Consider the following 24,429-nt stretch of genomic DNA (forward strand, 5'->3'; position numbering starts at 1 on the left):
CAGATCCAGACCTTTTGGATGAGGCCGTAGTATGCACACATACAGATCCAGACCTTTTGGATGAGGCCGTAGTATGCCCACATACAGATCCAGACCTTTTGGATGAGGCGTAGTATGCACACATACAGATCAGCAGACCTTTTGGCTTAGGCCGTAGCATGACACATACAGATCCAGACCTTTTGGATGAGGCCGTAGTATGTACACATACAGATCCAGAACCTTTTGGATGAGGCCGTAGTATGCACACATACAGATCCAGACCTTTTGGTGAGGCCGTAGTATGCACACTACAGATCCAGACCTTTTGGATGAGGCCATAGTATGCACACATACAGATCCAGACCTTTTGGCTTAGGCCGTAGTATGCACACATACAGATCCAGACCTTTTGGATGAGGCCGTAGTATGCACACATACAGATCCAGACCTTTTGGATGAGGCCGTAGCATGTACACATACAGATCCAGACCTTTTGGATGAGGCCGTAGTATGCACACATACAGATCCAGACCTTTTGGATGAGGCCGTAGTATGCACACATACAGATCCAGACCTTTTGGATGAGGCGTATGATGTACACATACAGATCCAGACCTTTTGGCTTAGGCCGTAGTATGCACACATACAGATCCAGACCTTTGGCTTAGGCCGTAGTATGCACACAACAGATCAGACCTTTTGGATGAGGCCGTAGTATGCACACATACAGATCCAGACCTTTTGGATGAGGCCGTAGTATGCACACATACAGATCCAGACCTTTTGGATGAGGCCGTAGTATGCACACATACAGATCCAGACCTTTTGGCTTAGGCCGTAGTATGCACACATACAGATCCAGACCTTTTGGATGAGGCCGTAGTATGCACACATACAGATCCAGACCTTTTGGATGAGGCCGTAGTATGCACACATACAGATCCAGACCTTTTGGATGAGGCCGTAGTATGCACACATACAGATCCACAGACCTTTTGGATGAGGCCGTAGTATGCACACATACAGATCCAGACCTTTTGGATGAGGCCGTAGTATGTACACATACAGATCCAGGACTATTCCCCCTCGCAAAAGACCCCAGACACAAACCACAATGTGACATGGGAACACTTCTAACAGGTAAGAGACCACAGGTTGGTTATCCCACACTGCCACCAATTTGCAGTTATGGAGCGAGCACACTTCTACATGTGCCAGCTAGACCTTATAGTACCATCACACACAAGGACCTATAAAAACGAACATCATTTGTCCGGGTGTTGTAAGCCATCACACTAAAATATAAAAGAAAAGTATTTTGCATAGAACAGTGTGTGTCTGTGTGTTCTTTTAGTCTTTTTATAAGCACAATCAGTAAGATTCCCTGCGGTTAAAGAAGTCTTACCACTGATTCTTGAATTTCTAAATTATGCTTAGTACAATCCTTCTAACCCCGAATCTTGTTATAATTATAATTCCTCTGTAGCGGTCTGTCTCGGGACGTCAGTCTATCAGAGAATTTATTCACTGCGCTGACATAAAATAATCCAGTGCCTGGTTTTGCGAAACACAATTGGCCCATTTGCGCTCGGATCCAGTACGGTCATTTCTTCCCTCCAAAACTCATTCTTGCTGCAGGGAGGAGCGTTGAGCATCCGTCTGAGTGACTGCATTCAAGAAGACAACGGGCATACACAGCACTTTTTTGACTTTCCATTGCTTATGTTCTAAACCTCTATCTCATCTACTGTATTAGCAAGAGGTTTCAACGCGGAGCATCCTAGGCTAACATCATCTGTCTCAATAAGAACGCGAGGTTTTCTGTTGCATAGGGAAGTCGTATCATTTATTTCCTGCGCAAAAAAATTGCAGACATGGTCAATACAACGAAACATCGGTAAGCTAGCAATGTTTTCCATACTTGATCTAACTATTTTATGTGAATTGTTTCCCTGCGCTTTGAAATTGAAGTAAAAAAAAAACATCTAGAAAATGCTATCCATTCAAGTGATAACTCGGCATCCTCAGACACTGGGGAAGGCTACTTGTGTTTATACCCCATCTAACCAATGACTACCTGAGAAATGGATGACAGTCTACTTTTGCTGCATTTGAATGGCCGACTTCTGACTTGAAACATAACTGTCTGCAAAGGGGCCTACAATTAATTCATATTTTAAGTCATATTTAGTGGTACAGTGTCAGTTTATCCTTTAATGATGCGAAAATTGATTGGTGAGTGACGTACATACAAGTTGCATCATCATCACGCTGTCACTATCTGCAGTGCATGACTTGGACTGAAAAGCAGCCCGTACTCATTTTGGCAGCCGGTACTTAGGTACAGGAGCTCCACAATACTTTTGAACTAATATTCTATAAGCGGTGCAGGAGTTGAAGCAGTAGAACATTTTAGGTGGTTGTACTCAGCTCCTGTGTGCTCCTGCCCAAGTCAGGCACAGACAATCTGGAATCATCTTTAACGTGTGATTATCATGCACCTTGTATCATGCACCTTTTCCAACTCCTCTGCCAGTAGCCTACAATGATATTCTGGGTGAGCATCCATCCCATCAGGGAATTTGCTGAAATGAAGGTCAGAAAGTGACATTGCAGTGAGGTTTAAAAATATCCAAAAGGACAAAGCCTTGATGAAGGGATTTACAAGGGGAATGTTGTAATTATCTGCCTGTCACTGCATGACATTCCCATCCGTGGCCTGGACAGGTTCTGCTTTTATAGCACTAGTAGTTGATTTAGGACTGAGGAGAGGAGACCTCCTCAAGGTATCATTGTTTCACATCAGTTCATAGAGTTCATATCGTATCCCCAGGCAGAACCAGGTCCCATATTCAGAAAGTGGCTCGGTGTAGTAGTGCTGATCTTCTTAGTTGTGTGATTTAGAAGGCACAACTGATCCTAGACCAGCACTCTTATTAAAGCCACATTGAGACTAGTTTCACCATTAAACCTTTTCATCTTTCTGATGACTCATTTTATTGAAAATTGTGACTCACAATTGGAACCCATGAGCTGTGCTTTAATTAGTCAATAACAGTAGTTAGCTGAAGAGCCTGTGGACCTGAAGGACCCAGTCATTAACATCAGGTTTAATGAGATTCCTTTTGGAAAATGCTTAGTGGTGGTTCTGAGGCCGAAAGAGGAAAACAAAGGACTTACCACATTAATGTGTTGTTAATCACTTACTAAACATTGACGTTACTGCATTGCTCTGCTTATATTAGCCACATTTTTCCCTGTGGGAACAAATAAACCATAGTGGGCAGAACAAGCAAAGAGGGGGGCAGAGCCAAGCACTAGCTAGCGAGATCCTATTGGCACGTTCTAGCATAATCTGCATATTTCCGTAAGGCAACGCCTACTCTGTGAATTGCACGTGTGCAATAACTCAATTCGCCTTTGCACTTACTGTAAACAACGTGATTTTAAAAAAAAACTTTTGCGAAGGGTAAAGTCTACAAACCTTAGTCCACTCTGTTCATAACATATTTTGGTTTTGGGAACAGAACTGTATTGAGATCAAATGTTTAATCGATGCGAAAATTTGCAGAAAATCTGCCAACATCCATCTCGTCCCATCTTCTCACTACCATATGTGACCCGTTTCAGGAAACTAGGCGTATGTCGCGGGTCACTACTTCACAGAAGAGCCGTTCGAACGTATTTAATGTTGTATATTTTTTATTTAATTTTCTCCCTGCAGGCGGTCACTGAGTCTGAGGTGCTAAAGGAGCTCCTTAAACTAGACCCCCAAAAAACATCTGGGTGGTTTAGCCCCTGTTTTCTTTAAGGTTGCTGCCTCTACAGTATAATCGCCAAGCCTATCTCTGACCTTTTTAACCTGTCTCTCCTCTCTGGGGAGGTTCCCATTGCTTAGAAGGCAGCCACAGTTAGTCCTTTATTTAAAGGGGGAGATTAAGCTGATCCTAACTGTTATAGGCCTATTTCTATTTTGCCCTGTTTATCAAAAGTGTTGGAAAAACTTGTCAATAATCAACTGACTGGCTTTCTTGATGTCTATAGTATTCTCTCTGGTATGCAATCTGGTTTCCGCTCAGGTTATGGATGTGTCACTGCAACCTTAAAGGTCCTCAATGATGTCACCATTGCCCTTGATTCTAAGCAATGTTGTGCTGCTATTTTTACTGACTTGGCAAAAGCTTTTGATACGGTAGACCGTTCCGTTCTTGTGGGCCGGCTAAGGAGTATTTGTGTCTCTGAGGGGTCTTTGGCCTGGTTTGCTAACTACCTCTCTCAAAGATTGAGTGTATAAAGTCAGAACATCTGCTGTCTCAGCTACTGACTGTCACCAAGGGTGTACCCCAAGGCTCGATCCTAGGCCACACYCTCTTCTCAATTTACATCAACAACATAGCTCAGGTAGGAAGCTCTCTCATCCATTTATATGCAGATGATACAGTCTTATACTGGCACCTCCTCTGATTTTGTGTTAAACGCTCTAAAACAAAGCTTTCTTAGTGTCCAAAAAACTTTCTCTGCCCTTAACCTTGTTCTGAACACCTCCAAAACAAAAGTAATGTGGTTTTGTTAAGAAGAATGCCCCTCTCCCCACAGGTGGTGATTACTACCTCTGAGGGTTTAGAGCTTGAGGTAGTCACCTCATACAAGTACTTGGGAGTATGGCTAGACGGTACACTGTCCTTCTCTCAGCATATATCAAAGCTACAGGCTAAAGTTAAATCTAGACTTGGTTTCCTCTATCGGAATCGCTCCTCTTTCACCCCAGCTGCCAAACTAACCCTGATTCAGATGACCATCCTACCCATGCTAGATTACGGAGACATAATTTATAGATCGGCAGGTAAGGGTGCTTTCGAGCGGCTAAATGTTCTTTACCATTCAGCAATCAGATGTGCCACCAATGCTCCTTATAGGACTCATCAGTGCACTCTATACTCCTCTGTAAACTGGTAATCTCTGTATACCCGTCGCAAGACCCACTGGTTGTTGCTTATTTATAAAACCCTTTTAGGTCTCACTCCCCCCTATCTGAGATACCTACTGCAGCCCTCATCCTCCACATACAACACCAGTTCTGCCAGTCACATTCTGTTAAAGGTCCCCAAAGCACACACATCCCTGGGTCGCTCGTCTTTTCAGTTTGCTGCAGCTAGCGGCTGGAACGAGCTGCAACAAACACTCAAACTGGACAGTTTTATCTCAATCTCTTCATTCAAAGAATCAATCATGGACACTCTTACTGACAGTTGTGGCTGCTTTGCGTGATGTATTGTTGTCTCTACCTTCTTGCCCTTTGTGCTGTTGTCTGTGCCCAATAATGTTAGTACCCTGTTTTGTGCTGCTACTATGTTGTTGTCATGTTGTGTTGCTGCCATGCTATGTTGTCGTCTTAGGTCTCTCTTTATGTAGTGTTGTGTTGTCTCTCTTGTCGTGATGTGTGTTTTGTCCTATATTTTTATTTAATTTATTTGTATTTTTACTCCCAGCTACCACCCACACAGGAGGCCTTTTGGTAGGCCGTCATTGTAAATAAGAATTTGTTCTTAACTGACTTGCCTAGTTAAATAAAGGTTAAAAAAAATCATAATGATAATAATAAAAAATTTAAAAACTTTTATTTCACTATGCAAGTCAGTTAAGAACACATTCTTATTTACAATGACAGCCTACCAGTAAACTTTGTATTTAAATCGAAATGCGTTTTTTTATTGGAAATGCCTTCTTGAACATGTGAACTTTCCTGTGCCTTAATAACAAACTTGTGTGCCATCTGTAAATACAAATAAAACATTTAAATTACAAGCCTAGTTGGTTTAGCCACAGAAAAAGCCAGCAACCTTCCCGCTAGCCATGATTGGCTGAGATAATGAGTGGGCTGGACATGTACTGTATTTTATTTATTATTTTTCTAACCCCTTTTTCTCCCAAATTTCGTGGTATCCAATTGTTAGTTAGTCTTGTCCCATCGCTGCAACTCCCGTACAGACTCGGAGAGGCGAAGGTCGAGAGCCATGCGTCCTCTGAAACACAACCCAGCCAAGCCGCACTGCTTCTTGACACAGCGCCCGCTTAACCCGGAAGCAAGCTGCACCAATGTGTCGGAGGAAACACTGTACATCTGGCGACCGTGTCAGAGTGCATTGCGCCCGGCCACAGGAGTCGCTAGTGCGCGATGGGACAAGAACATCCCTGCCGGCCATACCCTCCCCTAACCCGGACGACGCTGGGCCAATTGTGCACCGCCCCATGGGTCTCCCAGTCGCGGTCGGCTGCGACAGAGCCTGGACTCGAACCAGGATCTCTAGTGGCACAGCTAGCACTGTGATGCAGATCCTTAGACGACTGCACCACTCGGGAGGCCGAAGTGTACTGTTAGCTAGCTAATGTTAGCTGGCTGCCTCGCTAGCTAACGTTATGTGTATGTAGTGGTGATTTTAGCATGTAAATCTTGGTGGGGCAAAATATTCATAAAAGTGGGATGCATGCCAGCATTGCACTATAACAGTGACAAACGGTGCCCACAAACAGCCTACGTAAAGCAGCCCCAACAGCAGTCCCAACATCTTACCACTGCTACACCTGGCWATCAGCGGAGCCTTGTCTGGCAGCGAAACAGTTGATTCAGCCTCATTTACTGCCTTTAAAAAAAAACATAGCTGATATGGCTGACTTGCTGAAACAAATGTGATTTTTAATGATAATTGAGATGTACAAACTATGGCATAAGGACAAGAGACAATCTGTAATTTCCATTAAGACATTAATGAGCGAGCTAGGACGGACGTAGTCATACCTATTTCTCTAGCACTTTTAAAATGTACAGCGACAGAATTCCGAACATGTGCCATTCTTACACTGTTCTCCCTGTACACCAAGTTAGAACCGTAGGATAAATAAAGGGGGCATATAAGCAGACAAAAAAAAGCTCTTACAATATTCAATGATTACATTTCTCTAAAACWGTTTATAGGCTACATGTGCACCATAAAGTCAGAACAGTAGGCGAAATTAAGAGGGGATATAGACCAAATGATTAGGGTGAGGCACATGGGCTACCAACATCTTACTACACAACAACCACTTAGTATTAGTTTCTTAGCTACAGTATACTTATCTCCCTGGCATATTACATAATTTATGCAGCAGCATACAATACATTTTTGGACTCACCTTGTTGTGCTGTGCTCACTTGAACAGGAAGGTGGCACGGCGGTCCTTCGTGGGCAAATTTTGTCATCAATGTCTGGCATTATCTGGATTTATGGTTCTTTCAAAACAACTGGGAACTCGGAAAAAACAAGGTTGAATCATGGTGATGTCATTGATTTTCAGGTCGTAGCTCTAGAAAGAGGCCGGATTTACAATTCCGAGCTGGATGACCGTTCAAAACGTATTTTCCCAGTCGGAGCTTGTTTATTCCCYACTTCCCAGTTGTCTTGAACTCACTGAAGTCAAGTTTTCATAGTTCCGAGTTAATAGCTGTTTTGAGAAAATAAATATTATTTATTTTTTGCAAAAAATGTGTGGCTCAAAACAGGTGGGGCTCTGCCCTGAATGACAGGTTACCACTGCGTGTATGATATTATTATTTGTATATCAGAGCCATTTGCTTGGCTATCTAACATTGAACCTGGTTGGTTAGCTACCTGCAGATTCATGCAGGGTAGTAACGTCATGAGTTGGGATTATAGTTCATTGTTTAGCTAGCTAGCTACATGTCTTAACAAAAGACTCCACTATGCAAGTAATCATTTCGTTCGTAAATTCAGTCTGGCCATCTACTCCGATTTCAGAGCACTCTCGTCTGAGTGTGCCAGAGCGCAGAATAACTGATGAATTTACGAACGCTCAACACCCGTTGAATATATGGCCGGTGTCAGTAAACGTCTGCAAAAAYGCGTAGTTAAATTGTTGCCAGCAGCACAGTTACAGTTACCAACGCTCTGGATAACATGAAAACAGCCTAACTAGCTCTGATAGGGAAAGTAAAATGGTCAGAGTTTGGATGGGGGCTAATTTTTAAGAGGGTGTGAACGATGCTGAATGGGTGTAGACAAAGAAGAGCTCTCCAGTAGGTACCACAATATTCTAAGACCATTTTCTCAAAAGTGAGGTTACAAGTTTTTCAATAGCTGAATTACTTTCCCATTGTTCGTCAAATGCATTGTATGATATACAATTATGTAGCTCTGTGTCTCTGCTTTTATCCAATGTAAAAAAACACAGTTTCAAATTTTGCTACATAAGACTGAATCAAGGCGGTTGGTCACATATTTGGTAATGAGTGGAAACGCCAAGCGGACGCTTCACATGTATACYTCCAGTGAAATATCTGTATCATTGTTCTATATGTGGTGTTACTATGTGCTAATTCAAGTTGAAGCAGTTGCAACACTTTAATCATCACATTCGAAGGTGACACCATACGATATGCACACGCAACTGTATTAACCTCCTATTGTCAGTAGTTCAGTTCATCTARCCCTGCTGCTCACCCCTCCCACTCATCCAATCAATATTCATTATTACCAGTTAATAATCTCAGACAATAGTTGTGCTCCAATGCGAACAAAGCCCCTGTGTTCTCTTCCTGTAATATGATCTGCATGAGTCGGTTGTCGGGCATGCTTAATTATGCAACAGAAAGGGTGATCAGCGGCATCCTCAGGGCAGCAGACAGTCCCGTCAATAGCAATGTGATAATGATGACTAACTAGGTGGTACTGTACATGTGCCTGATATACCTCTCATCGAAACAAGGAAAACATTAGTACCCCCTTCCCCTGCATAGGTAAAGTCATATATAAATTGGATTTGTTACTGGTGTGTGATTTTAAATGGTGTGAAATGTATGGCTCCACTGTAGGGCTGTGACTTGTCCTGCTGCGTGAAGTTGTTGTGCTTGTCATTCCTTTTCCAGAACATGTGTATGCTATTGAGCTAGCGGTGCTTTTGCGTCTACATTTGGACCACTCAACAACAACGACGTATCCAAAATAGACAAGACAACAGACTTGTCCTCACGTATCAATAGAAAATCCCTGCTTCATTGGGCTATGGCTGTAAGCTGCTTAACATGCTGGAAGCACTCAGGGGCACTTGGCTATTCTAAGTGAGCTTCCTCCTCTTCCTCTTCCTCCTCCTCAACCCCTCCCAAATCTAATGAGGGCAGGCGGGAAAAGTAAAGTTTAATCCAAGGATTTCAACTGTGCTGGAGACAGCAGGAGCCACTACTGTCCTACTACTATCTTAGTGTTGTGGATACTTAGCTAGGGCACTTGGTCTACTACTATCTTAGTGTTGTGGATACTTAGCTAGGGCACTTGTCCTACTACTATCTTAGTGTTGTGGATACTTAGCTAGGGCACTTGCCTACTACTATCTTAGTGTTGTGGATACTTAGCTAGGGCACTTGGCTACTACTATCTTAGTGTTGTGGATACTTAGCCTAGGGCACTTGTCCTACTACTATCTTAGTGTTGTGGATACTTAGCTAGGGCACTTGGCCTAGGCCAGTGGATCTGCTGTTGCCACATTTCATTTGCCAAGGAGGGACATTTAACTCAAGGAATTTAACTAAGGCTTCTACTCCTGACCAGGCCTGTCATACTGGATGGCCAACAGCCTTTTGGCTAAACCTCACCGAGGTCTCTGGTATGTATGCCTTTTCCTTCTCTCTCTATAGCAGTTTAGAACTGTGGAGAATTGCCTGGTTGGCTGGCTAACATTCCTGCCATAGAGGCKTTTTGGAAAACACTCAGTGTTCCCCCCGAAAGAGGGAAATAAATGACTCGACACATGAATGTGTTGTTAACTACTTACTAAACATTGACTTTACTTCACTGCTCTGCTAATATTAGCCACATTTTGCCCTGTGGGCTTGTATGAGCCATTGACATCCCTCATCTACACATCTCAGCATATTCTGATACAGCTCCGTAATGGATGGACTCTTATAATGACATGTTTTGCAGTCTTTAATTGGTAACCAATTTCTACGTTTGATTAGTTGCAAATGAAGCGAACAAGCTGTCCAGCCAGTGATTTTTCCATCCTTTGGTAACGATAAATGCCTGGCGAGGACTACGATTTYGTATTCCACTGAATTTAACACAAATAACAAGATGTGACCAATATTGTGTAAGTCTTTCTATCAGCCATGTGTCTAATAATTAGTGTTGTTTACTCAGTTCCTGCTTTACTATTTGCAGGCTGGTTGGACTGTCTCCCGAGTTCAATTTAATGAACCTTGATCAGTCAAGAAACGGATGTCTGCACAGATGGCTCTAATTAGATTATTTTAATTGTACAAGGAATTCTATTCTTTGGAGTATAGCAGTCTGAAACATCACACTGTTGTAGCCATCCTCTCTAATAGAAAACAATCCTACAGTATCCTGGATTTTCCTAGATTCCCTGCCATAGCCAATCACAGAGGCCGTTATTGACAAGTCTCCAAGTGGATGATTTGGATCAGAACCAGATTCTGGAAGGAAAGCACTGTAGCCCATCTGACATTCTTCAGATTAGCTGGAGGGTGAAATCATGGTTAGATGGGATGGGACTCAGTTGTGGTTTCATGTGGGTGATTGGGCTGAGAAGGCATTTTGGTTCGGAGGAGATGTAGGTGGGAGGAAAGCCCAGTTTTCTTGACTTGTCATGAAGGTGGTGGCGGGGTTACAGTTATACAACAGTGAACATTTGATAGTACAGTTGCCTATTTGGGAAGAATCATAAGGAAGCATGATTGTTATCTGCTTTGTGTTCTCCACGAAGCCTGTATGGATGGAGCTTCATATAAACATAAGGCAAAATCAACAAGCGCAGCACTTACACAAATTACTGATTGGCTGAGAGAAATTGATGATAAAAAGATTGTAGGGGCTGTTTTGTTAGACTTTAGTGCGGCTTTTGACATTATCGATCATAGTCTGCTGCTGGAAAATCTTATGTGTTTTGGTTTTACACCCTCTGCTATATTGTGGATAAAGTGTTACCTGTCTGACATAACACAGAGGGTTTTCCTTAATGGAAGCCTCTCTGACATAATCAGGAATTCCCCAGGGCAGCTATCTATGCCCCTTACATTTTTCAATCTTTACTAATGACATGCCAATGGCCTTGAGTAAAGCCAGTGTGTCTATGTATGCGGATGACTCAACACTATACACGTCAGCTACTACAGCGATTGAAATGACTGCAACACTTAACCTCTCTGGGATATGTGGGACGGTAGCGTCCCACCTGGCCAACATCCAGTAAAAATGCAGAGCGCCAAATTCAAATAAATTACTATAAAAATTAAACTTTCATGAAATCACACATTCAATATACCAAATTAAAGCTACACTTGTTGTGAATCCAGCCAACGTGTCAGATTTCAAAAATGCTTTACGGCGAAAGCAAACAATGCTATTATCTGAGGATAGCACCCCTGCTAACAATCACAGACCATCATATTTCAACCTTCCAGGCGCGACACAAAACGCAGAAATAAAGATATAATTCATGCCTTACCTTTGACGAGCTTCTTCTGTTGGCACCTCGCTATGTCCCATAAACATCACAAATGGTCCTTTTGTTCGATTAATTCCGTCGATATATATCCAAAATGTCCATTTATTTGGAGCGTTTGATCCAGAAAAACACCGGTTCCAACTTGCACAACGTGACTTCAAAATATCTCAAAAGTTACCTGTAAGCGTTGTCCAAACATTTCAAACTACTTTTGTAATACAGCTTTAGGTATTTTTTTACGTAAATAATAGATAAAATTGAAGACGGGATGATCTGTGTTCAATACCGGAGGAAAACAATGTGTAGCATGCTTTCTGGTCACGCGCCTCTAACAAACAGTATACTTCACTGGAGCCTCATTCTGAACATGGCTACTTCTTCATTTCTCAAAGGAAAAACCTCAACCAATTTCTAAAGACTGTTGACATCCAGTGGAAGCGATAGGAACTGCAGGAACATCCCTTAGAAATCTGGATTCCCAATGAAAACCCATTGAAAAGAGAGTGACCTCCCTCCCCKAAAAATCTGAATGTTTTGTCCTCMGGGTTTTTCCTGCCAAATAAGTTCTGTTATAGTCACAGACATGATTCAAACAGTTTTAGAAACTTCAGAGTGTTTTCTATCCAACACTAATAATAGTATGCATATATTAGCATCTGGGACTGAGTAGGAGACAGTTTACTCTGGGCACGCTTTTCATCCAAACGTGAAAATGCTGCCCCCTATCCTAGAGAAGTTAACAAAGAACTGCAGTTAGTTTCAGAATGGGTAGCAAGGAATAAGTTAGTCCTAAATATTTCAAAAATTAAAGCATTGTATTTGGGACAAATCATTCAAAAACCTCAACAAAACCTTGTTAMAAATKATGTGGAAATTGAGCAAGTTGAGGTGACTAAACTGCTTGGAGTAACCTGTCATGGTCAAAACAWATTGATACAACAGTAGCTAAGATGGGGGAYAAGTCTGTCCATAATAAAMCYCTGCTCTGCATTCTTAACAACACTATCAACAAGGCAGGTCCTACAGGACCTAGTTTTGTCAGACCTGCACTACCATTCAGTTGTGTGGTCAGGAGCCACAAAGAGGGACTTAGGAAAATGTCAATTAGCTTAGAACAGGGCAGCACGGCTGGCCCTTGGATGTACACAGAGAGCTAACATTAGTAATATGCATGTCATTCTCTCCTGTCTCAAAGTGGAGGAGAGATTGACTTCATCACTACTTGTATTTGTGAGAGGTATTGACATGTTGAATGCATTGTAATGTTTTTTTAAATTGTATAACTGCCTTCATTTTGCTGGTCCTCATGAAGAGTAGCTGCTGCCTTGGCAGCATCTAATGGGGATCCATAATACATACAAATACAAAAGGATACCTTAGACAGTCACATGGCTAATAAAAGATCACGTGATATGTTTTTCCTTGTTTTAGTGAAGAGATGAACATTTAATGTAGTGCAGTAAGTGTATCGAGTGATTTCAATTCCATCTGACATTTCTGCAGTCCTACGATTGTGCAAATGTTGTTCATAGGTTGCTTACTCATTTCCTCTGCAAATCCCAACTCTGATGACCAGCGACAGCTGACAGTGTTAGCAACATGTTMTTAACCTCTTATTATTATTCACTCCCAGAACAGCACTGCGGTACTTTCAAAGGGTCCAAAAAGGTTAGGGACTCAATAATAGTTGTTCTATAGGGGTATATAGTGGGGTGAGATACTGTGAGACTGTGGCCTTGTGTTGGGGACAGATTGAAGCCCGGTCAAGGTCCTAACTTGCTGCACCACAGATAATATGATGAACACTCTTTGAAGTGAGCAGTTGAGAGGAGAGAAGGATTTCCTACTAGCCTTTGATCTACAAAAGAAGGCAGGTGTCTGTGTTTGGATGGGACGGTAGTCTCTCTGTTTTGCCTCCCCTCTGTCAGTCTGACTTGTTTACATTGTATAGACCTACAGTGTACTAGTAGAGAAAAGCACAGACTGTTCTGTGTTCTTGAACCCAGATCAGATGGCATTGTTCACACATTTCCCTAGGTGCCGTAACAAAGACTGTAGAAGAACAGATCATTGTAATGAACAGATGAACAGAACCGGCAGGACCCCATTCTGTGTGTGTAGTGTACTATTCAATTCAATAATAGAAAAAGACAATACAAGTAAAAGTTGTCTTGTAAAAATGTTGTGCCAGGTCTCTCTACATTTAGAGACATCAGTATCAAGCCCATCTGTCAGTCTGGACTTCATCACATCATCTGGCAAGTCACCATACATGTTTCTGTGAACACATACTGTTCTATCACCAATGGCAGTTAGTGATAGTGTATGTTTGTGTGTCAGATATCACCTATGTTGAAGTTTTAACAAGTCAGACTAAACCCACCGAATTCTTGTTCTCCCAATCGACAACGGTTGGTGAGCATGAACAGGCTGGGGGTGAGGCCGTTGCCAGCGCCCCCGCATAGCAGCGTATATCAGCTCCTGGCCCCTCGTCAAATATACTGGTCGGGCACACACACAAACACACGCACAGAGCACTGATTATATTGTCAATGGTAGTTATGATTAGCCTGGTGGAACCAGCCTMACCGCTGCGTTCAACTTTCTATCTTTCTAACACAGCGATCAGGCTGGTTCCACCAGGCTAGGTTATGCCCGGGACATTACATACTTGCCAACAAGTGGCTGACTGTTCCATTCAAAAGAATGCTCACTGCGAGGGCATGTCTGCATGATGTTGATGAGGGACCCCTTGCTGGTCTTCTCTATGCTGCATGTTTGGCTGGAATCTGGACATCTCTCGAACAACTGTAGCAGGCAATATTATTTAGGTGGTGTTGACTGGGAGGGCCTGTGACAGGGTGATATAATAGACAGCCAAGTGGTAAATTGCATTTTGTTCTAAAGAAAGGACAAAGRGTTTTGCTAATGCACTTCACAACCAAAATGATTAGTTGTATCTACTGGGCTGTGGAATTGGCCTACTATTTTATTTATTTATTTTATTCAGAAATAAAAAAAAATAAATGTCATGAAAAGCACACAGTTTATTAAGAAAAAAGTTGGGTACCAAAAGTACTCTTTCCATAGTGTTTGGATATGCTAACCTATACACACACTTTAATAACATATATCTGTAGTACATTTTATGTCCATGATCAAACACACAACCCACTGGGCTCCGACATCAGTTCAACATTTAGTTTTGATTTACATTTGGTTTAGTTGTCAACTAATGTGATGTCGATGTGAACTCAACAACAAAAATGCACCATGTCATTGGATGTAGTTGAACAGTTGGTTGAAAAAATATATATGAAATTCCCTTACATTGATGACTTTCTTTCAAATCCAATCAGTTTTCCACATTCAACGTCATCACCAGTGTGTTCGAGAACACCTAAAACCAGAACGATTTAATGACAAGACCGGAGCAAATCGAGTTCGAGTCCAGACCGACACCGGTTAGCTGACATGACTAATTGAGTGACTGGCATAACAAGAGAAACTGCTAATGCACAACCAAAGGTCGAAATTGCACCTTGTGTATTCTACATGAAACGTGTCGTCCTTTGCAGCTCAGTTGGTAGAGCTTGTAATGACAGGGTAGTGGGTTTGATTCCCAGGAGCACCCAAATGTAAAATCTATGCACACATTACAGTAAGTCGCTTTTGATAAAAGCGTCTGCTAAATGGCATGTATTATACACTGAGTGTACAAAACATTAGGAACACCGGCTCTTTCCATGAGACTGACCAGGTGAATCCAGGTGAAAGCTATGATCTCTTATTGATGTCACTTGTTAAATCCACTTCAATCAGTGTAGATGAAGGGGAGGAGACCGGTTAAAGATGGATTTTTAACCATTGAGATAATTGAGACATGGATTGTGTATGTGTGCCATTCAGAGGGTGAATGGGCAAGACAAAAGATTGAAGTGCCTTTGAACATGGGTATGGTAGTAGGTGCCAGGCACTCTGGTTTGTGTCAAGAACTGCAACTTTGCTGGGTTTTTCACATATCAAGAATGGTCCGCCACTCAAAGGATATCCAGCCAACTTGACACAGCTGTGGGGAGCAATAGAGTCAACATYGGTCAGCATCCCGGTGGAACTACTTTCGACACCTTGTAGAGTCCATGCCTGGACGAATTGAGGCTGTTCTGAAGGCAAAAGGGGGGGTGCAGCTCAAATATTAGGAAGGTGTTCCTAATTTTTAGTATACACAGTGTATGTATATATATATATATACATATATACATACACTGTGTATACTAAAAATTTGGATTTAGGAAGGTGTTCCTAATTTTGGATGGCACATCTAGGAGTCTTGGTGGTTGCTAACGTCTTCCATTTAAGAATGATGGAGGCAACTGTGTTCTTGGGGACCTTCAATGCTGCAGACATTTTTTGGTAGCATTCCCCAGAACTGTCTCGGAGCTCTACGGACAATTCCTTCGACCTCATGGCTTGGTTTTTTCTCTGACATGCACTGTCAGCTGTGGGACCTGATATAGACAGGAGTGTGCCTTTCTAAATCATGTCCCATCAATTGAATTTACCACAGGTGGATTCCAATCAAGTTGTAGAAACATCTKAAGGATGATCAATGGAAACAGAATGCATCTGAGCTCAATTTCGAGTCGCATAGCAAAGGGTCTGAATACTTATGTAAATAAGGTACAGTACCAGTCAAACGTTTTGAAACCTAAGGGGGTTTCTTACTTTTTACTATTTTCTACATTGTAAAAACTATGAAATAACACTAATGGAATCATGTAGTAACCAAAGAATTGTTAAATAAATCAGTGGGAACCACACATGCGGAGATTATCRGTTCACCTACTCTGCGTCTCACAAAGACACGGTGGTTGGAACCAAAAATCTCAAAAGGACAGATTTCCACCGGTCTAATGTCCGTTGCCCATGTTTCTTGGCCCATGCAAATCTCTTCTTATTGGTGTCCTTTAGTAGTGGTTTCTTTTCAGCAATTCGAACATGAAGGCATGATTCATGCAGTCTCCTCTGAACAGTTGATGTTGAGATGTGTCTGTTACTTGAACTCTGTGAAGCATTTATCTGGCAACTCTAATGAACTTATCCTCTGCAGCAGAGGTAACTCTGGGTCTTCCTTTCCTGTGGCGGTCCTCATGAGAGCCAGTTTCATCATAGCGCTTGATGGTTTTTGCTACTGCACTTGAAGATATACAGTTGTCGAAAGTTTGCATACACTTAGGTTGGAGTCATTAAACCTCGTTTTTCAACCACTCCACAAATGTCTTGTTAACAAACTATAGTTTTGGCAAGTCGGTTAGGACATCTACTTTGGCCATGCACACAACGTAATTTCCCAACAATGTTTTACCAGACAATTAAATATTCACTTATAATTCACTGTATCACAATTCCAGTGGGTCAGAAGTTACATACACTAAGTTGACTGTGCCTTTAAACAGCTTGGAAATTCCAGAAAAGGATGTCACGGCTTTAGAACTTCCTGATAGGCTTGCTAATTGACATCAATTGCGTCGTCTGTGGTGAAGTCGTGTACCTGTGGATGCATTTCAAGGGCCTACCTTCAAACTCAGTTGCTCTTTGCTTGAACCATCATGGGAAAATCAAAAGAAATCAGCCAAGACCTCAGAAAAACAATTGTAGGACCTTCCACAAGTCTGGTTCAACTTTTCTACAATTCCAAATGTCCTGAGGACCACGTTCATCGTAACACACCAATAGTACGCAGTATAAACACCATGGAACCACCACGTCATACGGCCTCAGGAAGAGACCGTCTGTCTCCTAGAATTAAGGTCGACCGATTAATCGGAATGGCCGATTTGAGCGATTGAATGACTTTGGTCGCAAAAGGCAAATCAATCCCACAAACAAACAGCAAGGACCTTGTGAAGATGTTGGGAGGAACAGGTACAAAAGTATCTTTATCCACAGAAAACGATCCTATATCGACATAACCTGAAAGGCGCCCAGCAAGGAAAGAACCCACTGCTCACAAAACCGCTATAAAAAAAGCCAGCTACGGGTTGCAACTGCACAATTCTGGAACATAAGAATCGCTACTTCTTTGGAGACAAATGTGGCCTTCTGGTCTTGCATGAACAAAAATGAACTGTTTGGCCGATAATGACCATTGATATGTTGGAGGGAAAAGGGGAACGTTCGACCACCCATCCCAACCGCTGAAGCACGGGGTGGCCCAGCATTCATATTGTGGGGTTGTGCTTTTGCTGCAGGAGGGACTGGTGCGCACTTCACAAAATAGATGCATCATGAGGGAGGAAAAATGAGTGGATATAGTGGAAGCAACATCTCAAAGACCAGTCAGGAAGTTAAAGCTTCGTCGCAAATGGGTCGTTCCAAATGGCAATGACCCCAAGGTATCACTCAAATTGGGCAAAATGGACCTTCAAGGACAACAAATCAAGGTGATTAGAAGTGGCCATCACAAAGGCCCTGACCTCAATCTATAGAAAATTTGTGGGCAAACTGAAAAGCCGTCGTCGATAGCAAGGAGGCCTACAAACATGACTCAGTTACTCCAGCTGTGTTAGGAAGAATGGGCCAAAATTCACCCAAATTATTGTGGGAAGCTTGTGGAAGGCTTCCCAGAACGTTTGACCCAAGTTAAACAATTTGAAGGCAATGCTACCAAATACTAATTGAGTGTATGTAAACTTCTGACCCACTGGGAATGTGATGAAAGAAATAAAAGCTGAAATAAATCATTCTCTCTACTATTATTCTGACATTGCACATTCTTAAAATAAAGTGGTGATCCTAACTGACCTACTAAAACAGGGAATTTTTACTAGGCTTAAATGTCAGGAATTGTGAAAACTGAGTTTAAATGTATTTGGCTAAGGTGTATGTAAACTTCCGACTTCAACTGTATATGCGGCTGTCATAGTTTTGATGTCTTCACTCTTTTTCTACAATGTAGAAAATAGTAAAAATGGAGAGAAATCCTGGAATGAGTAGGTGTGCCCAAACTGTGACTGATAATGTATGTACTGTGCTTTAGCTGAGATTATTCTTTACACAGTCAACGTTATTTGTCCAGGCCTCAGTTGTTCCTTGACTAGCGCCATTCATTCTCGCTGTCGTTATTTCTAACGTTATAACTTCCTATATTAACTGAATCCACTGGTTAAATGGGAGAGAGTGGGGTGATTGCTACTGTATCTTTTTTTGAGGCATTGCTGCCTGCCAGTAGTAATCGTCTCTGATTGATTGAGAGATTCAAGGAGCTATCATTGTTAAGTAACATAGCAGATGCAACTTATTGAATAATTACATTCATGCACTTCAAAAATATTTTTGCTTAGTCACAGAAGCTTTTTACTACAGTGAACTCCCACATCATATGAYGGAATGTGTCTACCTGATTTAGGGGACAGTGTGAACAGTTGGGGCCCATTTCATCGTAAAACTTTTCCTTGGTGTTAAATACAGTCTGAACAAACTTATAATGTATAAGATGATTGTTTCGGATTACGGGATGCCAAGGTCATATTTTTCCATATTCTGTTCCAGTTCAAGGGTTGTTCAGATTCACTTAGATCTGTGGAATATACTTTTTTTAATGGCTAGCTCAGAATATGAGCATTCCAAAAGTAGTTTTTATATTAGAGTCCTTTTGGGAGCCTAGAAAATGTGTTTATAAATCCCATCGTTGGATGGTTGGGTTTCCCAAGGGACTCCATAGGTCAGAATTAGCCTATGGAGCCGGGTATTTTTTAATACAACTTTTCGCATTTCACATAACAAACATTACCTGTCGTTGTTGATGGACCCATCTGTGTCATCAGGGCAGTAACTCGGGTCACTATTAGAGGCCTCATGATGGCGTGTCCTTTTCATAGTAGTCGAGGGAGACTGGCAACAACGGAGGAGGGTTCACAAGGGTACTTGTCGCACAACACTTTTATCCTGAGGTCTTGTCTGACAAGCTGTGAATATAGCAAGTGAACAGTAAATTAAATCATTTTTGGAAATCGCTAAAACATTGCATTCACATTGCCGGACATGTTACGATACCTACCTTTGCTCCTTCTGGTAGGTCCCGGCATCCGTTCATGACCAAGGATCAGTCTGGCACTCAACTATGCACTTAGTCTAACAGAAAAACAGGGTCAACTTTTTTGTTTGGCATACATTTGAAAGTGAAAAAAAACTGAGTCAAAGCGTAATTCCGTTACTGTGGAATTGTGTGTGTGCGTGCGTGTGTGTGTGTGTGTGGAAGGGCTTTGGCTGGATGAATCAACAGGCCCAGGGAGACTCACGGATGTCTGTGCTTGTTCCAGTGCCATAATCAACAGCACCACAGCAAGCAGCAGTCCACCTTACTTCCCCATCATCATCTGCCCATGACAGGGATTTTGGCTGCTACTACCATGACTGAAAACCGGTATGCTTTTTTTCCCGTATAGCCTACAGTCTCAACATTAAGACTAGGCCTATTTTTGTATATGGCTAATCATGCACTCTTTCTTTGTGCAGCTCTAGTGAAGGAAATGCAAATACGCGAGTAACATCAATGGTAAAGCACTGCATCGTTCATTTTTTATTTGTTTATTTTGTCCTTTGTTGTCTGTTTTGGCTAATGAGGTCTGTCCCATTAAGGGGATTTAACGATCACATTTTATAATGGACCTATTGGATTTGACATCCTTGGGAGCAGGCAGCGTTCAGTAAATAYTCAACACCTTTTCAACAGTTGGAGAGAAGAGAGACAGTATTTACACAGATGTATTACTGTCGATCCATGACACAGGAAAGAGATGACGGTTTGACTAATAAGATATTTTTGAAGGGTATGATTTATTGTAGCTCCGTAGAGTGTAATCACTTCTGCAGCATTCTCTTTGTTATTTTAGCTGATGTTGTCTGTTTGGCCATTTGATTTGGTTTTAAACTGAGGGAATACAATGTTTTGGACATTAAAATGCTGACAAGTTAAGATTGTCATAGAAGATGTATATATTCTATGACATAGATTTTTGGTTGAACCTCGACTCACGTTGGTTGAGCGCCCTCCACTTCTGTCCTTGAGATTGTCTTAAAGACATCCAGTGCATGGTGTTTTTAATAAAAATTCGAATACAAATATTAGAAAAAAGATTTTGGGATGATTTAATTTTTTTWTWTTTTTTTWAAGATAATGGACCTATATATTTCTAAATAAGATCATCTTTGAGAACTAACAATCACCAAAATAAAAACTAGACAGTCAGGGAGAATCTAAAATTCCAGGAGTATTTTTGTCATGGAATTGGGCCCCTATTGATTGTGTTATAATGTTTAAGTCACTCAGATAGCATAAGAACACGGCATAAGCCATTGCAAAATGTGTAGAATTGCAGGAAATTWGCTTTAAAACTTGCAATTCTCTCAGCCCCATGTCAAAAATTTGTAGAATTGCAGGAAATGTGATTTAAAACTGAATTTGTTTTTCTTAGATCCATGACAAAATGTGTAGAGTTGTAGGACATTTGCTTTAATACAGCAAAAAATTATCTCCACGCCCCGCCAAGCCCACCACGTAAGCCCCATTTTAATCCAGATAAAAACCCTGGAACTATGTGAGGACATACTCCCACTATTGGTGAAGGGGACTAGCCATGACTTTTCTGATGTGTTTCTCAGTCTGTTTCTTTGTCAGTGTAAATGCCTCCAAAAAAAGCATTAAGGCTGCTTTATTCTTGGCAAAAGATCTGATCTGATTGGTCAAAGATCAATTAGTGGCAAAAGATCCGAATTYGGCTGCCTGTGTAAACACAGCCAATGAGACTTGCATGCAAAGGGATTCTTGGGATTTTTAGCATGCTGTGTTATCAATGGACATTGTTTGGTGACATTTCTCCTCGTGTCAAAATAACCCAGAGCTAAGCCCTGCTGGGAAACTGATGTTTGACTAGAGTCTGTTCACAATATGCTAGACACAAGTATCATTCATTATCCCTGCTTAGAGCTGAAGTCATTCTCTTGACCAGTGGTACAAACTGTACAAAAGTGACAATGTAAATCAAACACAGGCCACACTACAAAAGCATACAACCTCAAACAGGAACCAGCTATTTGAAATGTAATCATTTTATGTTTTTCCCTGAATCAAYCCAATACCTAGAATTTGGTGAGAAGTTGAGCTACAAGGATAGGGCTGACTCAATGTCAGCGCAACTTCCCCTTCAAGCTAAACATAACATAGCTAGCTTCCTGTATGCACAAGCTAAGCGCCTGATGTGATGTTCAACAGTTTTCAGTGCAGAGGATGTACTGACTTCTGTTGTTGCAGAAACATTAGCCTATTCAATCAGCTCAGAACTTCTGTCTCCAGACTAGCCTCCAAATAGTGGCCAAATATATCATCATTCAAATGGTCATAGGTCTACTGAGTGAATTGCATTCCAACTTAAAAAGAGAAGCTAACAAATTATTATAATTTCTGAACTCAAAATGTCACATCTTTGCAATGTTTTAGCAGTGAATTTTGTAACAACATTTCTAGGTGTGTGTTGTCTTTTTTAGTGTAGGGCGGCCATATTTTTGAGTGGTAGTAAACAACTTTGGTGTTGTTGGTCCTTTTATAGCTCAGTTAGTAGAGCATGGCCCTTGTAGCGCCAGGGTTGTTGGTTCGGTTCCTGGGGCCACCCATACGTAAAATGTATGCACGCATGACTAAGTCGCTGTGGATAAAATTGTCAGGGCCTTTTAAGAAAGTATTCATACCCCTTGACTTATTCCACATTTTGTGGATGGATTATTATTTCATTTTTTTCTCTCTCACCCATTTACACACAATACATCATAATAACAAAGTGCAAACATGTTTTTAGAATGTACAATACATTTTTGCACATTTATTGATAAATACAGAAATATCTAATTTATATCAGTTATCACACCCCTGAGTCACTTTGTAGAAGCACCTTTGGCAGCGAGTCTTTCTGGGTAAGTCTCTAAGAGCTTTCCACGCCTGGACTGTGTAACATTTGCCCGTTATTCTTTWAAAAATTCTTCAAGCTCTTTTGATCATTGCTAGTCAACCATTTTCAGTTCTTGCCATAGATTTTCAAGTAGATTTAAGTCAAAAATAACTTGGCCGCTCAGGAACATTCACTGTCTTCTTGGTAAGAAACTCCCATGTAGATTTGGCCTTGTGTTTTAGGTAATTCTCCTGCTGAAAGGAGAATTCATCTCCCAGTGTCTGGTGGAAAGCAGACTGAACCAGGTTTTCCTCTACGATTTTGCCTGTGCTTAGCTCCATTCCGTAATCCTTAACGATTACAAGCATACCCATAACTTGATGCACCTACCACTATGCTTGAAAATATGGAGAGTGGTACTCTGTAATGTGTTATCTTGGATTTGCCCCAAATATAACACTTTGTTGTTGTTGATCCATCCTCAATTTTCTCCTATCACAGCCATTAAACTCTGTAACTATTTTAAAGCCACCATTGGCCTCATGGTGAAATCCTTCAGTGGTTTCCTTCCTCTCTGGCAACTGAGTTAGGAAGGACACCTGTACCTTTGTATTGACTGGGTGTATTGACACACCATCCAAKMTSWKKWTAATAACTTCACCATGCTCAAAGGGATATTCAATGTCTTATTTTTTTTTCAATAAGTGCCATTCTTTGCGTGGCATTGGAAAACCTCTCTGGTCGTTGTGGTTGAATCTGTGTTTGAAATTCACTGCTCGACTGATGGACCTTAAAGATAATTGTATGTGTGGGATACAGCGATGAGGTTGTCATTCAGAAATCATGTTAATCATTTGCATGGACTGCAATAATAGTGTTTATGTGACTTGTTAAGCAAATTTTTACTCCTGGACTTATTTAGGCTTAACATAACAAAGGGGTTGAGTACTTATTGACTCAAGACTTTTCAGCTTTCCATTTTTAATAAAAATGTAACAAATAAAAAGAAACATAATTCCACTTTGACATTAAGGGGTATTGTGTGTGCCAGTAACGACAAAAATCACAATTTATTCCATGTTAAATCCAGGCTGTAACACAACAAAATGTGGAAAAGTTAAAGTGGTGTGGTATACTTTCTGAAGACAATGTATATTATATACTGAACAAAAATATAAACGCAACATGTAAAGGTCCCATGTTTCATGAGCTGAAGTAAAAGATCCCAGAAATTTCCCATATGCACAAAAAGCTTATTTCGCTGACATTTTGTGTAAAAATGTGTTAACGTCCATGTTAGTGAGCATTTCTCCTTTGCCAAGATAATCCATCCACCTGACAGCTGTAGCATATCAAGAAACTGATTAAACAGCATGATCATTACACAGGTGCACCTTGTGCTGGGGACAATAAAAGTCCACTCTAAAATGTGCAGTTTTGTCACACAACACAATGCCACAGATGTCTCAAGTTTTGAAGGAGCATGCAATTAGTATGTGGACATTCCTGCAGTCATTATACTAACTGGTTTTCTGATCCATTCCCCTACCTTCATTTTGCATATCTGTATTCGCAGTTATGTGAAATCCATAGGTTAGGGCCTAATACATTTTTTTCAATTGACACATTTCCTTATATGAACTGTAACTCAGTAAAATCTTTTAAATTGTTGCATGTTGAGTTTATATTTTTGTTCAGTGTATATTTSTTACATATTATTGTACAACAGGCGATGTTCCAGGTCCTATCTGTGCCCAGAGACGATAGTCACAGTAACAAGATTTAAGAGATTAAACTCATTACTAATCAAGTCTAGGAAGGAGAGCTTCCAACAAGCACTGTTGTGACATCCAATGCTGCTTTTTGTAGCTGTCTGTTGCCACGCCATCTAGACAGGGATAGACAGCACATCACCTGTATGTTACTCATTCTATGCATGCACTGCACTGGTGGTGTTTTACCATGAAATGCATTTATCCACAAT

General features: G+C 41.2%; 1 protein-coding gene across 10 annotated transcripts in view; it reads left to right on the top strand.

Moving 5' to 3' along the window:
* The first annotated feature begins 1,613 nt into the window (after positions 1–1,613).
* The window catches only part of LOC111975536 (oxysterol-binding protein-related protein 6), a 60,726-nt gene continuing 37,910 nt past the window's right edge, over positions 1,614–24,429 (top strand). For 7 of the 10 annotated variants that reach the window (XM_024003862.2, XM_024003904.2, XM_024003936.2 and 4 more), the window contains exon 1: positions 1,614–1,879. The gene's annotated coding sequence lies outside the window, so the exon portion shown is untranslated. Of the gene's footprint in view, positions 1,880–19,762; positions 19,928–20,019; positions 20,060–24,429 lie in introns of all 10 variants that reach the window. The other 3 variants (XM_024003878.1, XM_024003870.1, XM_024003886.1) reach the window with 3 other exon arrangements.

The sequence above is a fragment of the Salvelinus sp. IW2-2015 genome, linkage group LG2 (genome assembly GCF_002910315.2).
Source record: "Salvelinus sp. IW2-2015 linkage group LG2, ASM291031v2, whole genome shotgun sequence".
In the NCBI taxonomy this organism is placed as follows: Eukaryota; Metazoa; Chordata; class Actinopteri; order Salmoniformes; family Salmonidae; genus Salvelinus; species Salvelinus sp. IW2-2015.